Here is a 16,100-nt window from a genome sequence, read left to right as displayed (position 1 = left end):
TGTGTGTGTTTTTTTTGTTTTGTGTGTGGTGTGTTTTTGTGTGTGTGTTTGTGTTTTTGTGTTTGTGTTGGTGTGTGTTTTTTTTTGTTTTTTGTGTTTTTTTTGTTGTTTTTTTTTTTTTGTTTGTTTTTTGTTTTTGGTTTATGTTTGTGTTCATGTTTGTGTATGTGTGCGCTTGTGTGTGTGTGTGTGTGTGTTTGTGTGTGCGTGTGTGTTTGTGTGTGTGTGTGTGTGTGTGTGTATGTGTGTGTGTGTGTGTGTATGTGTGTGTGTGTGTGTGTGTGTGTGTGTGTGTGTGTGTGTGTGTGTGTGTGTGTGTGTGTGTGTGTGTGTGTGTGTGTGTGTTACAACTGAAAGCTTGATATTCTTGTTATCCTCAGACCCTTTTCATTACTCTGACTGCACATGATAACCACATAAATAGGATAATTCAACCCGTAAGCGGAGTTTGAAAGGTGTTCCTCACGGAGAAAGTGTTTTTCTCAGAGCTGTGCCAGCATCATCTGACTGTCACAAGCAGCCGTCTTTAAAACTGACATTAACACAGCGGAACTGAGAGGTGGAATGTCAAACGTGAGGAAACATTTGACAAAGTGCAACCTCTTCTCTAACACTGGTTACTGAGCCACCTCTCTCTTCTACTCTCCTCCTTCTCCTTCCCTCCCTCTCTCCTGCACTCTCACTCACCTCTCCACTCCTCTTTTTTCCCCCTCTTCCCTCCTTTGCTCATGTGGAGGAGTGCAGACCACACATATCGCCCGCCTGCTGCCTCTCCTCCGTCTCCTGCCATTCTGGGCCATCTGCTCCAACAGCGCACACTGACAGCCACGTCTGAGAGGCCGGCGTCACCCGTGCCCGTCCGTCAAGAGCCGGGAAATTACACACACACATATATACACACACAGGTTCACCACATACACACACACATTTTCCCTAATGTACGCACATAGCGGTGGCGAGAGGAAGAAATCTGCCATGAAACTTAATCACCAAGGGTCATGTCGGGGAGTGAGGAACAGATTAAATTAGCATAGAATTAGATATGGAAAATGATTTCTGTCAAAACCATCCTTACCACAATTATAATATGTTAATTACATATTTCATTAAGAGGGTTGATTGTGGTGCTGGGATGAAATCATGCGGATAGAGGCACCTGGAAGAAAGCGATGAAGCGCCTTTATTCTTACTTTCTCTCTCTCTCTCTCTGTGTCTCTCTCTCTGTCTCTCTCTCATACACACATTCTCATTCACACTCATTTTTTATTCCTTCCTTTCTTTCCTTTTTACCTCTCTCTCAATTCTCTCTCTCTCTCTCTCTCTCTCTCTCTCTCTCTCTCTCTCTCTCTCTCTCTCTCTCTCTCTCTCTCTCTTCCCCCTCCCACACTCACGTCTTTCTCTTCCTTCCAATAAGTCCTCGCAAATCCTGTCTGTTTTCTATCTCCTCCACCTTTTTAACCTGTTGTCACTTTTTCATTTCATCCACTGATTGTCATTCATTTATTCGTTAATTGTCTTAACAGCCTGAAAGGAACAGCGGAGACGGCACAAAGGAACACGTTTGATGAGAAGGGAAATGTCTGGTCTTGGATGATGAGCACTTGATAACACTCCCCAGCACCCACCCATCCACCCATCCCTCCACACACACACACACACACACACACACACACACACACACACACACACACACACACACACACACACAGTCTTGTATTGTTAGCATTGCAGGGTACTCCACTGGCTTGTGTAACAGTGTAGATTATAATGCCTTCATGTAACCCCCAGATCCTATTAGGATATTGAGACCCTGATTTACTAAGCGCCCAAATAATGGCTGCTAATTTGGGGGTGCAAAGCGACGGGTGAGCAAAAAATGGGTGTGTTGTGAATGTTTCACAAAAGAATACTTACATCATGTGCAAAGTAGGAGTAGGAAGTAGAAACAAAAATGTTCTTTCACACCTATTAATTCATTCATTAATTCAGGCCTGAATCAGAAGAAAGTGTATACATACATTCAGACTCAAAAAAAAAAACTGGTGGAGTTCCAGTGTCCTGGTTTGATCCTGAGCTCATATAACTGTCTGTCCTCATCTTGCCCCTCAGTGTTGCCACTGGGTATAAAGTGTGCACAGAATACATTACTATATCAGTCATTGTATTCTGTATATATCAGTTTTTTCCCCCATATTTTGCAGGTTTTTCATCTTGTCCATCCTCCCAATTAATTGTACAGCAGACTGCATTTATTTCCTCAGTATTCCATTCTTGTATTTTATCTTTATTTTACAATTGGAATATTTTTATTCTATTTTAAATACTTCACTTTATTTCGGTTTCTTTTATATACAGACAGTCGAAAATCATTTAACTCCATGTTGTACTGGATATGAGTGTGTATGTGACAGATACAATGTGAATTTGTTTCTCCGGTGTGCACCGACCTAGAAAAAAAGCATGCCAGGAGGTTCTTTTGGCCCCACTAAATTGCCCTTAGGTGTGAATGTGTATGTGTGTAACGTTCTAGTGTGCTGTACTGAGTGTATTTGCGTCGAGCACCTATTGTTCCTAGGACAGCTTCAGAGTAGGATGTGATTGGGGTTGGAGTTAAACCACAGGATAAAGTGGCTGCTGAAAGAATGAAAGATTGAGTTGTGCTTAGCATTCAAACATATTTAGGTGTTAACATTTATTATGAGTGTAGAAACATGGAACTTGGTCTGTAGTCTCTCTCTCTCTCACTGTCTCAGTCTTCTCTCTCTCTCTCTCTCTCTCTCTCTCTCTCTCTATATATATATATATATATATCTTTGTTCCAATGGGCAGATCTACACTAGATTTACTTACCAATGAGAGGATGTGTCTCTGATGAGGAGACATTATTAGTTTCTTCATTGTTCTGCAGATTAGCCTTGTTTCTGTGTGACATTACTGCATTTATCCAGCGCAGCCAGAGAGAGAGAGATGGACAATGAAAATTTTCATTGGTGGTCCCAAGACTCAAACCCACAACCTTAAAGTCAAACTTCCCCAAACTTCCTATTTACACACATAAGGTCTTGAAAGGCACTGCTGGGATTCGAACCCAGGATCTCCTGTTTACTAGACAGGCGCTTTAACCAACTAAGCCACAGCATGAGACTAAATAGTTGATGTACTACCTTTGTGAAAAAATTATGGGCTTTTATTTTTTTTTTTCTAGATTTAATAGAACTCAAAGTGTACAATTTATTGTCCAAGCAATTCAGGTGTCAGATTTTCTTCTCAGGGTTGGAAACTTGAAAAACTGGTGTAAAAAAAACTAGAATTAGTCTAGGCTAAACTAAATTCTCACATTTTGCTGATTGTTTTTAAAAGAAACAAGACTAAGCCCTGTCTCTCAGTCCTCTCTCTCTCTCTCTCTCTCTCTCTCTCTCTCTCTCTCTCTCTCTCTCTCTCTCTCTCTTTCTATATACAGTATATATAATATGTTTGTTCCAATGGGCAGCTCAAGGGGTTGCATTTACTTCATTTACTTACCAATGAGAGGATGTGTCTCTGATGAGGAGACATTATTAGTTTCTTCATTGTTCTGCAGATTAGCCTTGTTTCTGTGTGACATTACTGCATTTATCCAGCATAGCCAGAGAGAGAGAGAGAAAGAGAGAGAGAGATGGACAATCAAAATTTTCATTGGTGGTCCCAAGACTCAAACCCACAACCTTAGAGGGTGGGGGTCAAACTTCCCCAACAACCCTCTTTACACACATAGGGTCTTGAAAGGCACTGCTGGGATTCGAACCCAGGATCTCCTGTTTACTAGACAGGCGCTTTAACCAACTAAGCCACAGCGCCACATGATGAGACTAAATAATTGATGTACTACCTTTGTGAAAAATTATGCGCTTTTATTTTTTTCTAGATTTAATAGAACTCAAAGTGTACAATTTATTGTCCAAGCAATTCAGGTGTCGGATTTTTTTCTCAGGGTTGGAAACTTGAAAAACTGGTGTAAAAAAAACTAGAATTAGTCTAGGCTAAACTAAATTCTCACATTTTGCTGATTGATTTTAAAAGAAACAAGACTAAGCTCTGTCTCTGTCTCTCACTGTCTCAGTCTTCTCTCTCTCTCTCTCTCTCTCTCTCTCTCTCTCTCTCTCTCTCTCTCTCTCTCTCTCTCTCTCTCATATAATATCTTCGTTCCAATGGGCAGCTCAAGGGGTTGCATTTACTTCATTTACTTACCAATGAGAGGATGTGTCTCTGATGAGGAGACATCATTAGTTTCTTCATTGTTCTGCAGATTAGCCTTGTTTCTGTGTGACATTACTGCATTTATCCAGCGCAGCCAGAGAGAGAGAAAGAGAGAGAGAGATGGACAATGAAAATTTTCATCGGTGGTCTGGTGGGAAAAAACAGGCAGAAGAACTTGATCCAAATAACACGTTATGGAATAAATAATGATCTAAACTATTTGGCTCCATTTCTGATGGCATCCAATAATGGAGATATTTTGTCGAAAAACCTGCCACACTCTCCCCACATACTAAACTACCATCGAGATGTTTGAAGTGTATTTACAAATAACAGCCGTGCATATTGGGCCAGTTTAGAAGTATGTGTCATGAATACCAATAACGCACGCCGACATCCATATACAGTGTTGTTCGACTGAGCCAAGCAGATCTGAGAGACTCACTGCACTTTGATGTGCTCGCGCTGATAGACTGCAATGAATGGGTGCAGTTTAGACGTTTCAAAGCCCTCACTTCACAAGTCGTTCACGGCAAATATTTTGAAGTGGGAGCGAGATCGGCTAGGAAGGATGGAACGTGCATTTTGCAGGCAGCTTGTGAAATGGCCCTGAGTGCTCACTTACCATTTCAGACAAGTGCGCTAAGGAATTTTGCAAGTTTTTGCCCCTAATTAGAGAGGAGAAGCTATTTCTCGACAGCCAGAGTATGGATAAGACTTTAAACCTGGCTTGGTAAAGAAACACTGGCAATTTTTATTTATTATCATACATCATATTATCATATATATATATATATATATATATATATATATATATATATATATATATATATATATATATATATATATATATATATGTACACACACACACACACACACACATATATATATATATATTGTTATAAGCTCATGCAGATATAATTGGTTTTGAGATCTTGCTATCACTCAGCAGCACAGCAGTTTCTGTAGGAAAAGAAGACAGCCGCCTTTCTAAATGTGTTTTGACTTCAGACATTGGCCATGTAGCTGTGATGTACAGTAAGAGTCCTTTGATGCTTTGACGAAAAGATTCTTTTTCACTGTGTCTGATTAATCCCAGCATTCCTATTGAATATTATGTTCAGTCGAGCATTAATCTTAGTTTGAAACAGAATTTGTGATGGCTCAGCTATAAACGACTCTATTCCAAATGTACTGATAAGCACCAAAGTTAGCAATTAGCGATTAGTTCACAGCTAAAAATATGGTTTCATCGAAAAATCGGGTTTCGTTTTGTCTGATACAAATAAAGCTTTGCTAAACCCACACTTAACCCTAACCTCAGAAGTCATGAGAATTACTAGTCATAACAGGTGTAGGAAATATTGTCACCTCTAGAATTTAGAGCAGAGAAAGTAAGGAAGAAAGAAGAAGAAGATGAAGACGAAGAAGAAGAGGAGGAGGAAGAAGAAGAAGCCATTATTTTTGACACATATACAGTACATTACAGCACTGTGAAATCCTTTTCTTTGTACATCATAGTTTTGGAAGTTTTAGTCAGAGCGCAGGGTTAGCCATGATACAGTGCCCCTAGAGCAGAGAGGATTAAGGGCCTTGCTCAAGGGCCCAAAAGTGGCAGCTTGTCTGTGCTGAGCCTTGATCTTCTAACCAACAAACCAAAGACAAAAAACCCTTAAATGTGAAGATATTAATTAATGAAGGGAAGGAATAATATGACCTGACATAACGCAGAGTGTCTGTAAAAATCCTGAAGTTAATTCTTTTCCAAAACTAAGCCATGTTGGGAGACTTACAGCTGCAGCGTAACTCTGTTAAAACAGTTTCAAAATGCTGACACTGCAAACTCCTTCCATAAATATTAAATAAACTCCATACAAACTCCAACAAACTCACATTTCCTCATGCGGAGTGTTCATCGTACAAATCTGTATAAGCTGTTACTATAGAAACAATAACCTAGTACATTGATATCGACCTGTGATATGAATTACAGCTGAACCTGGAAGTTTCAGAGATGCTGTTTCAGTAATTTCATCAACACCTTCTGACCAATCAGGTTTGAGAATTGCTATAACTGAGGATTTAGTATTGGAAAAAGAAGTTTATGTGTGTCAGTAGTAGTCTGCTATTTACACATACATTTCCATTACAAGTCCACAGTGCTGTGATCTATAACCATTTAAAAATATATAGTTTTATTTCTACTCTGTACCAAAAAAATTAAAATTAAATTAAAGAGTGAGTATGTAATTTCAGCTGAGAGTTTCATTTTAGACAAGTGTTACTTACCTACCATACGTAGGTGTGAGTATGGTAGGTACAGTAAGTGTGAAGTGACACACAGCTAAGTACGGTGACCCATACTCAGAATTCGTTCTCTGCATTTAACCCATCCAAAGTGCACACACACACACAGCAGTGAACACACACCCGGAGCAGTGGGCAGTAAAACTCTCAAACTATTAGGCCACAACTTCCCCAACAACCTTCTTTGCACACGTAGGGTCTTGAAAGGCACTGCTGGGATTCGAACCCAGGATCTCCTGTTTACTAGACAGGCGCTTTAACCAACTAAGCCACAGCACCACGTGTTAAGACTACCTAATTTTTCTAGATTTACTATCTTTGTGTAAAATTATGGGCTAGATTTAATAGAACTCAAAGTGTACAATTTATTGTCCCAGCACTGCAGGTGTCAGATTTCTTCCTCAGGGTTGGAAACTTGAAAAACCGGTGTGAAAAAAAAAATAGGATTAGTCTAAGCTAAACTAAATTCCCACATTTTGCTGATTGTTTTTAAAAGAAATAAGGCTAAGCTTGAAGAGTTCTGGTTCAGGAAATTGAAGTTGATGATTGTTTCTGACAAAGTGAGGAAAAGAGGTTTCACTGAAATATATAATATGCTGAAAAATTGGCCACATGATTGTGTGTGTGTGTGCGTGCGAGTGTGTGTGTGTGTTTGCAAACCTATGTGCATATAATGACCAGTTGTCATAAAGCTGATTTAGGAGGCCAGAAAACAGACTTCCTATTTGCTGATGTTTAACACACAACCTCGATGAAAGCAGCAAAAATCATTGCAGATCATCTTTTGAATGGGTGCCTTTGAGGAGTCGTTTGTGTGTGTGTGTGTGTGTGTGTGTGTGTGTGTGTGTGTGTGTGTGTGTGTGTGTGTGTGTGTGTGTGTGTGTGTGTGTGGTGCTGTAGATTTGCTCTAATGCCACCCACTCAAATTATGTTAAGTGAACATATTTGCCTGGGTAATGTGTCTAGGCTTCATTTGGATGTTGAGCTGTTTGCAGTTTACACAGCGCGAGAGAAGTGCACACATTTAGCGAGAAATATAAAGTGAGTCCTTATACGTCCTTAAGTCACCCGGGTATTAGCTTATGCTCTGACATTTGTTGAAAGAAAAAGGAGGATAATCAGGTATCAGATAATGAGGAGAACTGTTTGTATGAAAAGGTTGGAAGCAGGAGAACTCGTTTCATTTTCAGCACCTTTATTCTCACACACCATACTTTCTTCCAGCCAAGTGTGTGGGACTTGGCGTAGTCGCCAGCTTCAGGCCAGATTCAGACAGTCCACTTCTCTGGATGTGTGTGTGTGTGTGTGTGTGTGTGTGTGTGTGTGTGTGTGTGTGTGTGTGTGTGTGTGAGAGAGAGAGAGAGAGAGAGAGAGAGAGAGAGAGAGAGAGAGAGAGAGAGAGAGAGAGAGAGAGAGAATAAGAGAGAAAGAGTGAAGGTATTTTTAGTACATTAATAATAATAATAATAATAATAATAATAATAATAATAATAATAATAATAATAATAATAATAATTTTATAGAACTATATTTATGTACTGATCTAAATAACATTTCTGACCGATTTACATGTGGTTCACAGTGAAATCTGGACTTCCACCTTTACATTTCATTTCTGTTTAAATTATTTCACGTAATATCTACATTTTATTAAACCATCCAATTTTTTCCTCATCTGTTAATCAAAGCTCCGGTCATGTGACGTGGCCCAACATGTTTTCAGAATGACAGAATGATTATATGATGAAGATTATTCCCGTATTTTTACCTTCATTTTTTTCCCCTTAAAAATCATGCTTTTTTATACCTCATATAACACAAACAAATGGCAACAAATAGTTTTATTAATTACAGAATATAATTTGTAATCCTTTTATACTAATGTAGTGTAATGTCTGTTATGGAACTTTTAATCTCTTCAAATTGATTCAGACAAAATAGAACCTTGAAAACAAAGCTCTGGTACTGGAGACTTCTTCCTTATTAAATGTTAAAGAAACATTTTACAGGAAGGTTTTGTATTTTAGTGATTATACAGTATGTAACTAATGCGGTCCTGATGGCCAGTGTCACTTATACGGTCAGAAGTTGTAGACGTCTTCAGACCACAAGTTAAAAATGATTTCTTCTGTGTTGTATTGAAGAACCTTGGATAAACAAATACTGCACTGAAGGCATTGGGTCACCTAAAGCTTTAATTCTACGGCCTTAATTACCATGTGATCCAATTTCCAGACTCTAACAAACCCACAACTGACTGTCACCTTTAATCGCGCTGCCCTCACATGTTCTTCCTCTCCCATACAATCACACAACGGTGACATGAAAAAATGTGGAGCCAAAACAGGAACTTACATGGAACCGTGACACTTAGAGGGAAAACACTCATCCAGACACCACTTTATTATTCTATACATATTTAACAGTATCATTTCTGCACCACTTGTATACTGTAGGTTCTTGTTTGAATAACAACAGCTTTTTTGCCCTGTTTATTTTTTGACTTTAGACGATGTGGAGCGTCAGAAATTAATCATTAGTGGTAGGGTATAAAATTCTTAAAGATGAATAACCAAATAACAGCCTGTGTTTTTTTTAAGGGTTATGTATGTTAATGTGTTTTAATCTACAATATCAATTACGTTTAATAGCTTTGCACTTTACTATTTATGGGTTGGTGCATATAACACATAAACAGCATGTATAAATGTCACAAATTATTTATTTATTTTAGTTTAGTTTAGTTTAGTTTAGTTTAGTTTATATCTCTGGGAAATAAATAGTATTTGATTGAACACTGTTGAAATTCCCGCAAGAAGACATTTCCTTTTATTTCTGGTTATGTAGCATAGTTTTTCAAATATTAATATTACTTGTTTACTCAATAACTCATCCAAACGAATTCCGAGTGAATCTAATTATCCAGCATGAGAGTTTCATAAAAATACAAAATATGCAAAAAATGTTTTGTTTTTGTTCTTGCTTTCTTTCTATCCATTATATCGGCAGTATCCTATATATGTTTCAAGTGTTTTCTTCTGGTTGTAATAATATTGTTTAAAACAATATTAGAAATACTGACATGCCTTTTTTAAAATTAGACCTCTTTCACCCTTTTCTCTCTGTCTAAACTTGGCAGTCAGCAGTGACTCTTTCTGAGGTTGGTAATAAGCTGACATATATTTTATGAGTTGCAATAAACACTTATCAAATTATTCAGTAGGGTGTGAGTGTGTATGTGTGGGGAGAAAATAATAACCAATGAAAAACTGCAGGATATTTCCCAAAACGGTTTCATTTTAAACTTGTCATATGTATGAAATAAAACACTGTTGGGTTTAATGTCTAATCGATCATACGGCGGTAACCTTTAATGCCATCAAACTGATCAAGTTGTTGCAAGTTACAGTTTTAAAAAAAAAATCAGCAAAGCTCGATTGCTCACAAAGAACTCCAGGAGTCCAAATCAAAGTGAGACAGTGTGCAATTTCGTTTAAAAAATGATGTTAGAAATCTGCTACTTTATACTGTTATTATAGCTGCTAGATTTATAAGGGTTATTATTAAGTTATTACAGATCTGAGACTGGTCACTAAGGAGGGAGATTAGACTGAAACAGAGAAAAGTTCACATATAACATTAGTAACGTGAAAGCTGTCATGTGGACCAGAAAGCAGACCATGGTGCCAAACACGAGGCCTGCGGTACTGTAGGTGGAGTGAACGGTGCCATTATTCCAGTGAACCCATGCTTCCTTATTCAGGAAGCAAAGTAACTTGCTGATATGTTTTATGATGTTTTATTCAATTCAATTCAATTCAATTCAATTCAAGTTTATTTGTATAGCGCTTTTTACAATGGGCTTCGTCTCAAAGCAGCTTTTCAGAACATAAACATTTTATCCGGTAATGACATCATTAGTTTTCTTTAAATGCCATACATGTGTACCATGAGTAGCAGGTAAACATTGTAGGACACAGAACATACAGATGAGAAGCTTTACTACACATAATAGCACAAAAAAAAAAAAAACTAAACCCGGTGAGTCCATAGGATGGTGTTCACCATGAACGTGCTCAGTGTGAAAATCACTTCAATCCAAAGTTTTGATCCAAACCTTTCTAAATTGTTCCTATTTACAAGGTTTGGAAAATCCTTATCCAGAAGTGTTTTGTAGTTTCCATCATTATACAAACATATTCTCATGCTAGGACAAGGTCAGTGTCTAAAAACACAATTAAAACAAATTTATTATTAAATCTATGTAGTTACAGACAAGGTACAAGAGTAGAAGTCCAGCTTTTTCTGGACAGAAACACATTCATGGAGGTTTTTCTTGTATCTTGAGGGATGGTACATCATGTCAAGCCAAGCTACCCACACAGAAGTAACCTTGTGGTGCAGGCTCAATGCCTTCAGGTAGTTGAGGGCTGGTTCATTTTTTGCCTGTGCAACACGTTTAATTTAGAAGGATGCAGGAAGCAGCAATGGGGTGATGTAAGTGAGCTTGGGAGATTGATTACAAGCCACGCAGCTGCATTCTGGATAAGATAGGTGCGGGGTCAGATGGCATCCAGGGGACCTTCCTGGAGCCATTTACAAAATGACTGAATACGCACCTGAGCTCCTGATATTATTAAAAAACCTGTGTTATTATAGTATATGGTCCAATAAATTACCAGATTTTATGTTCGGTGGTGCAGGCAGTAGGGTTAAAGCATGAATTATAGGCATGCTCTGCTCAAGAGTATATACACAATCATGTAAAAATTGCATTTTGTAGTGTTATATATATATATATATATATATATATATATATATATATATATATATATATATATATATATATATATATATATATATATTTACAGTATGTGTCTGTGTACGTGTTGTACTGGTCATAACACAACATGGCATGTTTACCTCATTAAGAACACAGCTATCTTAAAGTGGTTTGTATAAGAATCTTTTCACTCCGAAAAGTCAACAAAAAAGTTGTAGCACCCCTTAGCTACAGTATAAAAACAAGACATTTGTAAGTTTTATTCAGTTACTCCAATAGGCAGAAAGTGACCTTTCTGGAAGCTTTTTCAAGCAGTTGATTAAAACGCCCCACAAACTATACAGCAAGAACAGAGTGGTTGATCTCCTGATGGATTAATCTGACATTTCTACATTTTACTGCAAGCACATACAAGAAAACTATCTTTAAAAAAGTAGGAAGGGAAAATATCTGTTGTAGATCAAGACTTAAATATAAATCAAAGAAGAATTGAATCCTTAAATAGATTTTATAACCTTAGAAACCTTAGAAATTCTTTTTTTTTACATGAACTTGTATCCGTTGCTGCCATCATCTGTCATTGGTACTTATTTAGACAGTTTCTGTCAATGAGAAGCTAGTTGATGTCAGAATCGCTGGCTGGGATTAGTTATTTTAGAAAGTAAAAAAAATAAAAAATAACATTCATTCTTCAAGATGCATTTATTATCAGCTATTTATTATCAGCATATTTTCAGATACATTTCAAAGATCCTTTATTCAGCTATTTGGTCAGAGACAAAGATATTGTATTTCAACTGCATCTCATATTCTTTGATAATTAAATTTCCAGATGTCGCTTAGCAAGTAAAACCCTTCAAACAAGTATTTGCATTAGTTTTTGCCCTGGACATGAATGGGTGAACCTCCTTATCTTGGCTTAAGCTACTCAGAACATGTAAACTGTTTGATGATACATTCCCAGAGTGCTAGAGTAGAAGATACTGCACGTCATTCTGTTTTCCAGCCAGGAGATTTTGGTATGCAGACTGTCTGGCCTAGCTGAGCAATGTCCAAAATGAAAGTGACCACTTTACCTTTGAGGCATGGCAGCAGTGAAAGCTCCAATGAGCCATCATGTGGCCATCCAGAGTATACTTATCCCCTGCGAGCACACACCCGAGAACAAATCTACCTGTCATCATGGTATCAGTGGAGTGGCTCTTCTGCCTGTTTTGGGAGCAGGACAAAGAGAGCAAAGAACTCGGTACATCTGTTTGGTGTGGAACTGTACAGATGTTTCATGGACAGAGGTCCCTTGGTGGAGCTGCGCCCCAGGGCTCTCTGTTGAGTCAATCCATCATGGAAAACAGAGCATCATGGAGCTGTAAGCCTGAGGAGAGAACTGAGTGATCACAGTCATCTATTACAAAGTGGACTGACCTTATTGAGGACACACACCCTCAGTGCAGCCTGGGAAAGTGAGAGAAATGTGACCTTTTGTTAACACCCAGGCATCCTTATCCGAGTGCGTGGAATAAATAAATACTACTCTAATACTAATAACAACGCATTCTGTCGTGTTTTATTTCTCTTATATAACTTATTTTGCCAATACATATTTGGCAATATTTATTTTAATATTTCTTAAAAACCAGAGATATTTTTATTATTTTTCTAGTTGTATGTTGTGGATCATCTTGTCAGGTTACCAAGAAAGCAGAATGTCCTGAATACTTTTCTGTAGCAGAAAACATACTGACCTTTACAAAGTGCTGACAACGGAGACTTCTTCCCTAAATGTTAAATAAACATATCTATGATTATACATTTTCTTTATTAAATAACATGATTTTTTTGTATCCTTTATTTAATTAAGCTCAGATTATGTGGATCGTCCTTGTGTACATTGTTACCATAGAAACAATACCAGATTAACAAGTGTATTAATTTAAACCCTACTATCCAAGCTGTGCTGTTACAGAATGAATCAACCGATCGGATTCTTGAATTAAACAGCACTGTGGTGTAAATATGTAATAATGAGCCTTTGTAATATCCAATAACTGGTTGTTTAGAGTTGTATTTATATGAAGCGACAAAGCATATTTGTTGCCTCAAAAAGCGTTATCCTAATTTAAGCCTGACTTCTGATAGAGCTGTCTAAATCCCAAAAAATATTCAGCATGCAGTATATTGCATTTGTTGGGACATTTGTCTGGACTTTCCAAATTCAATTTAAATATTTTTTTGCAGTGATGGTCTCGGACATGCAAAGACTGCATGGCTTTTGTTTCTAGACACCAAGTTATAAATCACAGTAACAGCATTTCTTCTCTCCAAAAAAAAAAATTATTTATTTGCATAGTACATATTGTGGAAATGAAAGCAAAACAAAGACAAGACAAGAACAACATGAACAAAGTTCCAGTTTTTCCCGCATGATACGGTACATGTAAAATGTTTACATATTCAGTTCATGTTTAAGGGTTAGTTAGTTAGTTAGTTAGTTAGTTAGTTTGTTTGTTTGTTTGTTTGTTTATTTATGCAATTTAAATGTTCATTTTATAGAATTTGTGTTCTAACAGTAACCGAAAAATTGTTGATTTCCTCACAGCAGCCGTAATCCATAAAGCCCTGCCTCCAGGAATCTATATTAGTTTGATAGTTAGCTAGCTAACTTCCCATCTTCTTATTCACATGTATGCTAGAAAACACAATTTCTTGACATGCCAAATAACCTATTGATTTGTTTTTTCTTCAGAGAGGTTCAGCCTGCATGGAAAGAGAACAAGTTCCAGCAGAGTACAATAAAATAAGCTAAAGACTTCCACCGCCTGGCCCCTGGGAAGCATGCTTACATTTTTAGCTAACATGTTCTGACCATACAGGTTTATTCTACATGCCATGGAATCCTGTGAGCCCTCACCCGTACCTCGTTTGCTCCCAGTGCTGGCAGTGCATTATCCTTCACTACACTCTGGTGAACAAGTTTACAAGAACAGTTTAGCTCATTCTTCACTGACAAAGTTACCAAAGAGTACTAAAATACTGACATGCCAACTAGTTTTTAGCTTTAGCACACACACACAAACAAAATGATGTGACTTGTACAGGAGAAATGTGCATGATTTGATAACCAAGTTTGTAGTATGTAAAAGTTAAAAAAGCTTCCTTCCTTCTGTAGCATTTTGCAGCTTCCTTCCTTTCTTCCTTCCTTCCTTATTTCCTTCCGTCTTTCTGTCTACACCATAATGCAACTCCATTCCTTCACCTACACCTTTCTGCCACCAAAACTCTTCACCTTCCAGGAGAAAACTCCTGGAGGGAATGAGAAGAGACTAACTACAGTATAAACTGTTCATAGATGACATCCTGGTGCGCTGTGGTCGATCCCTGTTGAAAGTGGCTGTGGACTTTTAGTCCCCTCGTCTCAATCTTAAATGACAGCACAACACTAGGAGCTTATTGCCATTTGGGAAGGTTCTGGAAGTACCTAGTCCTCTACATCTCCAGAAAGCTGAGCAGGAGATGACAGAACGGAAAGGTGAGTTCTTGGTTGTTCTGACTTTTTCCTCATCTTTTTGCTACAGGATCGGCGGAAGATAAAAGTGACGACGTTTCCCTCACCTGCTGAGCCTAAGCCACACTCCTGGAGTCTGCCTCACTGCCTCCCCACTCCTTCCGCACACCTCCCTCACCAGTCACAGTCTCCAGCACCACTTCCAGCACCCCAGCTGCTTAATTTTCTTGTGTTTTTGCACCACACTGTAAATAAAAGCATTGTTTTCCAGATCCCAAATTTGTTCTTCCTTCTTCACCTTTCTGTAGCTTCCTATTTTCCTTATCCCTGTTTCTGCAGCTTTCTTCCATCCTTTACCTTTCTACAGCTTGCTTCAATCCCCCTTTGTTTCCTTCCTTCTACAAGTTTTAGAAACTTCTGTACTTCCAGGTCACATTCATTTCCAAACTACACACATACACACATATATACACACACAGCTAACGGTCATTACCCTGTAGATATTTTAAACAGCAGAAAAGAGGCGTTTGAGATGTGTACACGCACTGCACATTGCTGGTGTGCTGTGAATTCAGGAGAGTGGGAAAGTGTTGAACAGTAGTGTAGGCCTACTGTGGGCCGTTTCACTGCTATTTTTTCCAGACTTCCCGTGGGCCAAATGAAACGAGGCTGCAGGCTGTATTTGGCCCATGGGCCTCGTGTTTGACATGTGCTCTACACCTTTTTTTTAGCTTTTGTTCTGCCTTATTTCCTACTACTTGTTTTTGTTTTTTCTCTTCTGTACATATTGTAACTGCTAGAGTATGCTTTTACACCTTCTTACACTCCCTTATTTCTTTTTATTTATACTTTTTAGCAACTGCATTCTTCCTTCCTTCCTCCCTTCCTCCACCTTTTTTTTTTTTGCAATTACTGTAATTCCTTTAGTCTGTATCTTTTTTGTCTGTATCACCTCCTTCCTTCCTTCCTTCCTTCCTTCTTTCCTTCCTTCCTTCCTTCCTTCCTTCCTTCCTTCCTTCCTTCCTTCCTCCCTCCCTTCTATCCTTCTTCCGTCCCTCCCTTCCTTCCTCCCTTCCCTCCTTCCTTCCTTCCGTACCATTTTTTTTGTGTTTTTCTCATTCTTTTCATTTATACCCTTTTCCACCTTTTTCTCTTTTGAGGAGATATTTTCCATCCTTTTCTTCATCCTTTGTCACATCCTTCAACGTTTTTTTCGTATCTGTAGTATATTTGTTACTTTCCTGTATCCGAAGTATATTGTTTTGATCACAG

The 16,100-nt window shown here is 38.1% G+C and overlaps 2 non-coding genes across 2 annotated transcripts; both read right to left on the bottom strand.

The window, feature by feature from the left end:
- Positions 1 to 3,763: 3,763 nt before the first annotated feature.
- Positions 3,764 to 3,837, bottom strand: trnat-agu. Its single transcript has one exon. It is a non-coding gene; the product is annotated as a tRNA-Thr (tRNA).
- A 2,911-nt stretch (positions 3,838 to 6,748) lies between these two features.
- Positions 6,749 to 6,822, bottom strand: trnat-agu. Its single transcript has one exon. It is a non-coding gene; the product is annotated as a tRNA-Thr (tRNA).
- Between the last annotated feature and the right edge of the window lie 9,278 nt (positions 6,823 to 16,100).

The sequence above is a fragment of the Tachysurus fulvidraco genome, chromosome 24, assembly GCF_022655615.1.
Source record: "Tachysurus fulvidraco isolate hzauxx_2018 chromosome 24, HZAU_PFXX_2.0, whole genome shotgun sequence".
Classification (NCBI taxonomy): Eukaryota; Metazoa; Chordata; class Actinopteri; order Siluriformes; family Bagridae; genus Tachysurus; species Tachysurus fulvidraco.
This window is presented reverse-complemented; position numbering and strand designations above follow the sequence as displayed.